Source organism: Orbicella franksi, chromosome 11, assembly GCF_964199315.1.
Source record: "Orbicella franksi chromosome 11, jaOrbFran1.1, whole genome shotgun sequence".
NCBI lineage: Eukaryota > Metazoa > Cnidaria > Anthozoa > Scleractinia > Merulinidae > Orbicella > Orbicella franksi.
In genome coordinates, this window is record NC_138155.1 from 7,500,485 (window position 1) to 7,512,040 (window position 11,556).

At 39.3% G+C, this 11,556-nt stretch overlaps 1 pseudogene across 1 annotated transcript in view; it reads left to right on the top strand.

Annotated features, from left to right (window-relative positions):
• Positions 1–8,961, top strand: part of LOC145502339 (uncharacterized) — a 30,358-nt pseudogene extending 21,397 nt beyond the window's left edge. The window contains exons 23-29 of the transcript XR_014051313.1: positions 929–1,168; positions 2,695–2,931; positions 3,134–3,330; positions 3,823–4,305; positions 5,240–5,398; positions 6,009–6,141; positions 6,928–8,961. The product of XR_014051313.1 is annotated as an uncharacterized LOC145502339 (transcript). The remainder of the gene's footprint in view (positions 1–928; positions 1,169–2,694; positions 2,932–3,133; positions 3,331–3,822; positions 4,306–5,239; positions 5,399–6,008; positions 6,142–6,927) is intronic.
• The last annotated feature ends 2,595 nt before the right edge of the window (positions 8,962–11,556 follow it).

Here is an 11,556-nt window from a genome sequence, read left to right on the forward strand (position 1 = left end):
TTCTATGCGAAAATTCCTTTCTGAAAATCCCCGACCTTTTCTGCCTTCAGCCTCACTCTTGACCATCCACTTTTAATTCTGATATCCATGCAACCTAGTGTCCTCATAGTCCCTCGTTTTTCTTATCTTCCATGTTTTGCAGACGAAGCAGGGCTAGCTCTCAAGCACACTGAGATAAATAGGCCCTTCAACTACAAAAAGATAGAGATCCATTACTATCATCGGCCGTACTCATTATGCTTGTTACATACTGCCCCTCGTCCTCACCAGATTTACCACATAAATCCCTAAATTCCATACTGTATAGACATTATTATCTGCTTGAAACGTATTTTATTTCTAATTGTGCAATGATAATCAGTACTGTTCTTCGGTATCCATTTAATAAGACTTGTCGTTAAACGGCTATCTGAGTTGTCATTCAGTACAGCTTACCTTCTTGCTGACCTTTTGTCCTTTTGCAAACCACCTATCATGCTAAACGTTGTTCTTCTTGGTCCATTCACATCCACTGACGTAATCAATATACTCCTTATCTACTTTGCTCCTCGCAGCACATTACAAGTTCGGTGCTTAACGAACACAATCCATTTCGTTTGCACATTGGGGAACGCTATAGCATTATCAGGCGTCTTACCAGTTATCTTATCGGCCGCAAAACCTCTCGTTAGCTTTAGTTCACCCCGCGTGATGAACTCACTGCCATTACTGGTTGGATTTGGAGCCTATTGCTTTTCTCCAGAGCATATCTGACTCCCCTTGTATCAAGCTTCTACGGGAGTAAGTGATATCGGCTCCCAACAAAACCCCCAATCATACAGAACAAGTTCATCTAATAGATTTACACATAACTAATTCACTTCTGGAATCATCCTCTCCGCCAAGAGAGATTAGTTTCCAATAATCTTTCCAAACTACCACTTAACAGATGTTCAACCTCCCAGTATTCAATGCCCACACGATGTGGAGATTCCCACAGAAACTGGACAACCATTTGCAAGCGCGACGTGGCAGGTACCAACCCCCACCGACAACTCTAACGAGTCCGTAAGCCTCAGTGGTTTGCTTCCGCCCCAAAAGTTGGATGTTGGCAATAAGCACATCACATACATAGCGACGGATTCAGCTGGGCTCATTGGAAGCTGTACATTTTCTATTTATGTCAGAGGTAGGATATGTTTTATCTTAAAGTCATCGAATTCCAATTCTAAACGTGCTCATCTTTTGGAGCTGTTGCTTTACCCATTTCAGCTCTAATAGCAGGAATCCACAAGATTGGATTAGAATTTCGATTTCCAACTTTCCGTTCAAGTTCTCAAAAAAAAAAAAAAAAAAAAAAAAAAAGGCAGAGAAACCTATGCAGCCCCCACTTTTATGTGTCTCTTGATGTCACCCATTTACAAGGCGTAAAGCGATTAAGAGCTGAATATGTTTTATTTATACGAGGTTCTTTTTACAGAATCCCAAGTGTTATATAGAAAAATCAAAAAATTTCCTCGCTACTCTTTACAGAAATTGTTCATAACGTCAACAATTCTTATCTTCTCAACTCGCCTAATAATTGTTCCCGTTTTCTTCTTTAAATTTTCTAGAAAATTAAGGATGACTCTTAGCATCTCAGCTGAATAACTTTGTAAATTGCATTATCTTATCAACGTCCTGATTTCAATTAAATAACAAAAATGCGGGTCATTGAGCTTGCTTCTAAATTGTAAGCACTTTAAGCGAATATAAGGGCTGTTTCTACCAGGCTAAGCTGTTGCTATTGTAACCATTTACGCGAAAAGATGTGCAAACCTTTTTTTACCAATGAATCGGTATTCTGTTTGAGATTTCTTACTGTAGAATGAACTGATTAAGAGTGATAGTATTGGTGCATCAATTTATAAGTACTCAAAACAGCCGCAAACTGTTGTTAGGCCACCTAAATCGTCTATATAACAAAATTCTCGGTTTTAGTTGGCTCTCCACGCACCTGACTGTCATTCAGTTGGCGTGCGATCGCGAAGATGCTCAATAACAGGTGCGTATCCAGTTACAACCTTTTGTAACTATATACCTGTGATTGGACGCTCCGACATCCACGCAACAATTAGCTAGGCGCGCTTTAAAGACTTCCTCCTCTACTGTTTGTAGCACTTCTTCATCTCAAAATTTGTTGCTGGTACCATTAATTAGTAATTAGACCACAGGCCGTAAATTCATTAAGAGATGGTGCTCGTAATTTCAAATGGGCCTTGCCAACGCCATTAGACCAGACCAATTATGATTTCTGGCTACCATATTAATAACCCATCTTCAAAACATCATTTAAAACATTTTATGGACATTTTTAAAGCCCTGGACCATTTAATATTTTATCATGTAAAGTTTTCAATGTCTTGTTTTAATTGTTAGACTTGCTCTAATGCTTTGCTTTTTTAAAATTTTAATGTGTCTCATATTTTATTTATTTATAACTTTTTTTTTACATTACCGTTTTATATTTGAGAATCTTTCTATGTTATCGATTTTCAATAGTTCATCTTTTTATTCTGAAACTATTTATATGAGGGCCACTGGTTTCTCAGTTGCTAAGGTTATGTTGTACCCACAGTAATTATAAGTAACGTTAATTATCATCATCATCATCATCATCATCATCATCATCATCATCATCAACATCATTTATATCATTATTATGTTCACAAACAGATCTTGAACCGCCTAAGATTGCAAACTGTCCCGATGACATCCGCAAGACGTCTTCAACGAAGCTGACAAAGATATTTTTGCCAGGAGTCACTGTCACAGATAATGTTCGCGTCCACTTATTTACAACAAGCAGACAAAATGGAAGCGACTTCACATGGGGAGAGCACAACGTAACTTATACTGCATCAGATATAGCAGGAAATACTGCCAAGTGCCATTTCCAAGTCATTGTAACCGGTAGATACATATAAGTTATTGAACGTTATTTTGTTAAAGACAAAAAGACAAAAGACGAAAAGACAAAAAAAAAAAAAAAATAAATAACAAACCCTTGGGAAATACCTGGCAAAAAATGCAAGGCTTGCGCGGGCGCTTAATCAAAAATTAAATTTTAGTAAATCGAGTAACTAGTTTTCATTTATCTTTACCTTTGTAAAAGATTACACCTGTCCGGATTTACAACCACCTTTGATGGAGCTAAGGCATGTGAGACGTGGCTAAAGGGCATGTTTTGCACCGTACACTGCAATGAAGGTTTCGGGTTCGTTGATCAACCAGAAGCACTGTATGTGTGTAGTCCTAAGGGAGCCTGGATAAATGCAGGGAAAGGAACGCCCAGTCTTCCCGACTGCTCAAGTAAGAGAAGGTGCTATGTTCTAAACGTGTTATTCCAAACAAACCTAATATGATGTGCGGCATTTTCCTCCCATTTTTAGCACATTATCTTCGTTCAATTTGTACCAGTTTTAAGGTATAATTTCGTACCCTGCGTACTATAATGGTTTAATAAAAATATCATTATTATATGTTTATTTTATGACAAGATAGTCTTGAATCCGAGTGTTTCGATTTGTTATTTATTGGTCTGGATTCAGCCATACGGACTGTTTCCATGGAAACGGTTATAGTTTTTTTTGTTTTTTTGTTTTTGTTTGTTTGTTTTCGAAAGCCGGACAAATCAAAATTTGCCACTAGCCAAAGTGCCATATAATAAGCTACTTACCTAGCTTGCTCGAGCCGTTAAGTGAAATACTGGCCCTCGCTCGTTTTAGCACAGACCTCGGGCCAATATTTCCCAGAGAGGCTATTGCTCTCCGTTATTAAGAGGTAAATATCTTAATATTGCAGAGACTCACATGCCCAAAGAAGCCGTGGTAAATGGAGATGTACATTATCTAGTTGACAAGTGCGGCGGAGAGAGCGTGAACGAGGTCATCGCCGGCAACTTTATAGACCTTTTCAGCAACTCGCCGTTTGGTATGGCTGGAGGCTGCAATGGGAAGTGCACCATCGACAACGTGAGGGTTGAATGCGGAAACCAAACTGAGGCACGCCGGCGAAGAAAGGCAGCTGATGGCAAGCAAGCGTTTAAAATTCCCCTAACTGTGCATTTCTCTTTAAAAGTTCCGTTACCAAGCAACGCCCCCTTATTTGACCTCAACCAGACCAGTCAACAAATATCAAATAACCTGCTCGAGGCATTGAACGAAACAGACCTGACTCTGGATATCAGCGGAGTTATTATAGTATATGATTTATCAAAGCCGCCAGTGTTTCGGCTTACCAGTCTTGTTTGTAGTGAAGGACAAGTCCAAAGAGGGACAAGATGCGGTAAGAAGTTTCCTTTTGCTTTTGACGGTCTTCATTTTTGGCTTTAAATGTTCTATTACATCTAGGGAGAACTCTAACCTGTCTAACAAATAGTCTGTCTTTTAATACTGTCCAAGTTAAACTGTTCACTAACTAGTGTACATATATTTTTTTAAGAAAATAGGTCACCTGACTTTACAAAAATCAGAAAAATTAAATATTGTAGGTACCATCTTGAAAGGCAAGATAAGAATATACGGTGCACTTACCTTGCTCGCAGTTTAATAGCTTATTAATAGCTAATTGATAGTTAATTAACAACTTAGCAAATTTCTTGCCTCACGTACAACAAGTAATATTGTATTTTTCAATTGAGGGTTGTGAAACCAAAACCAATGTAATCACTTAAGCGGAATAATAACGCAGAGGACACAGAAAATCTTAATTAATCAATCAAAACCTGAAGTTAATACACGTAGCTGTCGCGAAGCGCTGGAAGACGTTTGCGAACTAGTAATATTTGGTTTTGGTTTTACTTCTGATTGGATAAAATGGTCCCGCTAGTCCTTTTTAAACCGATCGCGTAGCATAGTAATGCAAAGCCAATTACTTTTCTGCAATCAAGTGAAAACCGCTATAAGTACTAAAACAAGAAATTATCAATATTTAAGATTGCTATGAGGTGGGGATAGTTAATGTCCTTCTTTTAGTCTTCTCAGGAGTTTAATTACCAATTTACATCTAAACATTCTTGTAAAATTTCGGGAAAACGATGAAAACGTCGCATTTCGTTGACGACCGACAGCTACTGCACTCTAATGGCTGATAGTATACGAGTAGCTCAGCCAATCAGATTGCAGCATTTGCATTAGTATACAAGTAGAATTCTACTAATAGTAATTAGAACACAGATGCTGACACTACTTTGTTTTGTTTATTCTACTCTTTGTATTAGTGAACTGTCCGCTTGGGTATTTCTTTAACACCACTGGTTGCCAGGCATGCGCAGTGGATGAATACCAAGATCAAGAGGCCCAGACGTCATGTTTATCCTGTCCATCCGCTACAACTACATTTGGACAAACGGCATCAAAGTGGCACGAAAATTGTCAAGGTTACTTGAAAATGAAGCTTTAACTTGTTTTATTCTGTTAAACAACACATCTCTTGGTTATAGGCAATTTCAAATGCAAGGAAAACGTGATCGCATGATTTTAAGATATGAAACCAATAATTTTTTTGCGATAACTACAGAAATTCTCGCGCGTTTATTGGCTAAGTTTTATTGTCAATAAGCGGACAGACACATGGATTTATAATTCATGCGATGCGTCAACAAACGAGAGTGGATAGCTCGACAACTTGTTATCGTAAAAAACAAATTGATGTCAGTTTTTAATGCGTCTGTCCTTTTATTGACAATGAATTTCGTCATAACTTTGTCAAAGTAGTCTGCGGATCCACTTGGCTATCGCCTCGTGGGTCCAGAGCTACTTTGACAATGTTATGACGAAATTCAAGATCAATAACAGGACAGACGCATGAAAAAACGACGTGAAATTGTTAAATTGCGTCATATTGCTGCACGACAATAAGAGGTTAGCACTAGCAGGCCTGTCAAGTCTTGAGTTGGGCGATGAAGTGTAAGTTTGCTCGCCGCGGAAGAATCCCATAGTCTGTCGCCATTTAATTATTTTTGTTGACATGTTGACATTTCCTTTCAGAAATTCCCAGCCCTTCCAGCCTTGAAGAACAAGGTTTATCCAAGCCAATTCTATATTCAATCATTGCAATAGGAATCTGCGTATTTATTGGACTGATTGGTCTCACCATCTTTTGTGTGCAGAAACACTGTGTGTAAGTTCTTTCATTACTAAATAAAAATGTACTTCACGAAAGCGTTAAGTTAAAAAATGTCTATCCATCTATCTATTTTGTGGACAATTTCCTTCGATCATTTGGTGTTGGATCTAGATGGATCAGCTTCATTTTAAACAGAATGAGTTGAAAACGTTCCTGTGCCCCAAATCAATAAATTGTCTTAACCTGCTTAATTCCGATGTTTTTACGGTATATAACTTTGCATAAGAGTAGGAGTAATTTTCCAACTGCAGTGATGCTTATGATTCGGGTTTATGGGTCACCCACACAATAATAATGCAAATCTCAAAAAACAAACTAAATCTAGACATGAAATAGTGACACCACTCGCAGCCTCTTTAGAATCGATCCATTTAATAACTTAACTATCCTCATCTTTATCAATTTACATTTATACGCTATATGCACATTATAGTGATAAAATTAACTTTTTTTTTTTTCAGGATTTAAACAATTTTTTACACGAGCGCGTTGAATATGAGATGCTAGATAGCCAACCAGGCGCGGAGCGTCGAGTTGGCTATAATCATCTCATATCCAACAAGCGCAAGTAGAATAATTGTTTAATTAAAAACGCCACTAAAAAATAGCAAACTAGACTAGAATAACAATAACATTACCAAAACTCACTCGTGCGCTTACCATATTGGTAGAGCATGGTATAATGGCTCATAACCCATGATGGCTAAGCCAATGAAATCTCTCGAATTGCATTATCTAATGATCCAGTTTTTGATAATTTTAATTATTTTATTTCTATAGTGCTGGCAAAACAATGTCACGAAACGAAAGACGTACTTACCCGTACCCAGTGGATGACGATATGGGACGCAGCAATCCAACATATGCTGATACTGAAACTATTCAAACGAAGGATCCATTTTCTATAGAAATCTGTGAATTTCAGAAGCGCGGTCTTTGTTTTGACAGTGTGAATTACCTTTCGCAAGATGATGCACAAGATGCAGCTGGAAATGATTTCAGAAGACTTAATTTTAATCAGTCAGAGGTGTCGATTCCATAAAAGGGTGGTTTTCTGCACTTTGCCTCTAACATATTGAGTGATTTATATCAGAACAATCACATGCACCATTGTAGTAGGCAAAAACACGAATCGACCATTTTACAGTTGTCTGCTCAGTGAGCTGGCCTTTGTATGGCAGCGAGGCTAGAGTTGACCTTGTTTTGATACAGACCTCACTGCTTTTGTTGTGTAAAACAAGTTGTTCTGATGCTAACTAGGTGCATTTACATGACAAAAATAATTACTATGATTACTGTAATTATTGAAATAATTACATGGTCTATTATATACATATCCGTGTCAATTTCAGCACAACGATCCTACCTCTTTTTCAAGAAAATACACAGGCTTTTGATATCAATTAATCTCAAGCAGTCTGTCACCAAACAGCCTACTCACCCACCTTGTTTGTGTGTGGCTGCCTGGCTGCTGGTCCCTGAGCCTACACAGCGTGGCGGCCCAGGCTGTCCTGCAAAGTAAATGAGAAGTTCTACCGTAAAAACTGCCCCACTCTGTGGCCCGGTTTGGTATCAGCTGTTTGCCAGGGACCTAGGCTGTCTGCCCCAACCCTCCTTGTAGGGGACTATAGCTGGCTTTCCCCCAATTTTGACTCGTTTTCCATAAATCCAGACATATAGACAGGGAATATTTCAATTAGTCGTTTTAGCATGTAGGTTAATGGTAGAAAAATACTTGATCGCTTCTCTTTTGGTAATTTTTTATCGATTTCTAGACAATTAAGGCATGGCTCTTTCCTTATTGCACCCAAAAATTAGGGGGGTGGTCTATCTTCTCAGGCTTTAACCACATTAACCTAAAACGTTTTCAGACTAATAGGCTTGCAAATCTTGTCATATTTAGCTGGATGATATATGCAAATTAGGTCACGTGACCTGTCGGGACTATCTTTAGCTCAAATTTCTTTTTAGAGAAATGGCACCACTTTTTACAGCATCTAGGAAGCTGGCATTATCTTTATAATGTTAAGAACAGTACGTATTTTATATCCGTGCCCGGACTTGTTGAGAGCTTTTTTTAAAACAATAGCATAAATTAAGAATTTACTTTTATTGGGAGACCGGGCAATAGTACAAAAAGCCGTTTATTTTCAAAATTGATGAAAAATTTAACAACGTCCGGGAACAGATGTTTTGTTGCTAACCTTTTGAGCTATCTGGGTACATTCAAGGTAAATGACTCCAGATGTAAACTGGTGCCATTTTCGCTCAAAGAATTTCTGGAAGTTTTTGGCCGCCAGATGTAAAAGGTAAGGTAAAGTCTGCATACGAGCCAAGTGGCCCATCAGGCCGGAGCTTATCCCGGTTTCTGTAGCATGAAGCGACTAGGAGTATTTCTACTCCCCCCTGGATGGGACGCTAGTCCATCGCAGGGTTACTCCCGGCATTAAGTTCGCCGGTACCCATTTATACACCTGGGTGGAGAGAGGCACTGTGAGAGTAAAGTGTCTTGCCCAAGGACACAACACAATGTCCCCGGCCAGGGCTCGAACCCGGACCGCTCGATCCGGAGACGAGCGCACTAACCATGAGGCCACCGCGCCTAATTTGCATATATCATCCAGCTAAATATTGAGACATGCTTCTATGAACAAGATGTCCATAAAATTTAATTAAGTGGGATTAGGGTTAGGGTTAGGGTTTAGGTCTAGGGTGATGTTAACCGTCTTATGTTAAGTTGGTTTCTGGAAACAGTTTGCAATAATAAAACTGAAACTGGGATTACAGTAGCTGTTTGAATGGGCTAGAATCTGCTATGTTCAATCTCCTTAAAGAAGAATATTATTCTTATTGATCAGTTGCTTCAACAACAACACAGCAATAACGACAACAACTTTATTAACTCATACACTTACTCACTCTCCTGACGTGAACGGTTCGGCTTAATCAAGGCGATCAATTCAACAAGAGCTAAAAATTCACTCCAACTCTTAAAGAATGATAGCTTTGTTAAACAAGAGGGACGATTGAGAGAGCCACTTGAAATTTAGCTTCGATTGATTGTTTGCTTTTTTGTTTGCTAGCTTGTGTTCTTTAAGTCACCTCGATTGATAGACCAATTTCAAGAAACATTTCCTCTAAACTGACAAGGACTCTTAACATGGACACTCTTACATGTTACAAGTTACTAGGCGTTGTGCATCTAATGTTATCCCATAAGTCGTTTTTACTTTTAATACCAACAACTAAATTTATTACGAACTTTGCCAGTATGCAAAAAGTTTCAAAACCTATTTTGAAAGGTAGCTCTATTTATCAACTCCCACCCCCCCAGCCCAGCTTTGTGTCCCAGGCTTCTCAGACTGGCATGAATCATCTTTACAAAGACGCCGAAAGGCAGAAAGTCAAGATATGACTCCCCATAGTAGACTCAAGCCGATAGAAGACTGTTAGGAATTGTAAAATACTACTGCAGCTCAAAATTAAAAAAAAAAAATAATAATAATAATAATTAAAAAAAAAGAAAGAAAGAAAAACAAAGGAAATATTTTGTATTATTATTATATAGCTTGGGTAAAGTTGAATCTAACGCGCGATTTTATCGGTGGATTTGTGGTCCAGTCGCATTACCGAAATGTAATCCTACCCGCTCTAGCTACTAACCAGAGTTTACTGAATTGTTATATTCTTTTCATTTACATATTTTCATATCTATTGGGATTCCACATGCATACCCACAAACATTACATAACATATTAAAAATCATCATCATCATCATCATCATCATCATCATCAAAGAGAAAGTAACCCTCCTTTGGGTCAGTTCTCTTCTCTCACTTGGAACTGGAAATGGGTTCAGAAATTTTCAGGTGTCCTGGATGTACTGGCGATGTCCTAGTTGTGTTAATTCCTCCAGTCTTACCACTTTACACTAAATGCCAGCAGCTATATAACATGACGGTACCCAAGGGGCTTCTACTGTAAGTACCGCAGAGAAATGGTAGGAAATTTTCCTAACATTCTTTACGTACTCTCATTAGGGTTCTTCGTCTTGCGGCCATGGAAGGCGTCATAATCTGTTTCAGTGACATGCCGATGATATGAAATAAAAAAAATAATAAACCAGAAAGGGCCGATGGAATATGAGACAAGCTTTAAAATGAAGTAAAGATATTAATAGTGCTTTAAATGTAAATAGTGCGTTTGAGTCATTCCCGATGCTTTCAAATGATGGCGGACTCCACCGACGCCAATAATCTGGAACAAAACAAGGTCATTATATATCGGATCACGTCTAAACGCACGTGGAAAAAGACTTGGGTGTAGTAACATGAAGTCCTAACTGACCGCTGACCGATAGCGGGGGAAGGAATTGTGCTAGCTGTAGGAATCGACCGTATTAAAGCATGTTGCGTTAATGTCTGTTGTCTTGGTACCTTTCCGGACACAACATGGTGTCAGAAGCGAGATCGTCCTACTAGCCTACAGCTGCTGAGATCAAACCAGTTGGAGGAACGGATTGAATAGAAGAATTGACCCGTCAAACTGCACGCGAATTCTACACGTGGTTTCAAACAAGATGGCGGAAAGTGTGTCATTTGCCAGACCGCCGGTACCGCTGGAAATTTCGACGGGAAATCCCGCTCATTCGTGGGGGAAATGGAAACAAAAATTCGAAATTTACCTCAAGGCAATTGGAGCTGCAAAGAAACCTGATGAAATGAAAGTGGGGCTGCTATTAAACCACATCGGCGAGCCGTGTTTGGAAATTTACTCAAATTTCATCTTCTTACCCGAGCGTGACGACCCCGCCGGAGGAGAAGAAAAACTTCCAGCCGAAAATCCCGACAACTACGCGACCGTTATGGCAAAGTTTGATGAATACTTTCAAAAACGAGACCCTCAACTCATGCTGCGAGAGAAATTTTGGGTTCACCTTAAACGAGAGCCGACACAGACCCTTGATTCGTGGGTCGTGACTGTCAAAGAAAGAGCCGCCGAGTGCAAGTTTCCAGCCGATTTCTATGAGCAAGCAGTTAGAGACAAACTCACCTTTTCCTGCAAGGAAGACACCTACAAGCTTAAACTCTATGACGAAGGAGCAGCCCTTTCACTCGAAAAGGCAGTGAAAATCCTGTCTTTGAAGGAAGCAACAAAACGTGAGTTACAAGAATCAAAAACCTCAGAGATTGAGAGTGTCACACCGCGAGGGAACAGGCCAGACCGTATCCCTGATCAAGATACAGAGCAAAGGACCCAGCAAGACTCTAAGAGGAAGCCCTTCCAAACGAGTGGCCGGAACTGTGGTTATTGCAACCGCCGACATCCTCCTGGAAGGAGGAACTGCCCAGCTGCGGATACACGATGCAGCAAGTGCAATAAAATGGGACATTTCCCTGTCATATGCAA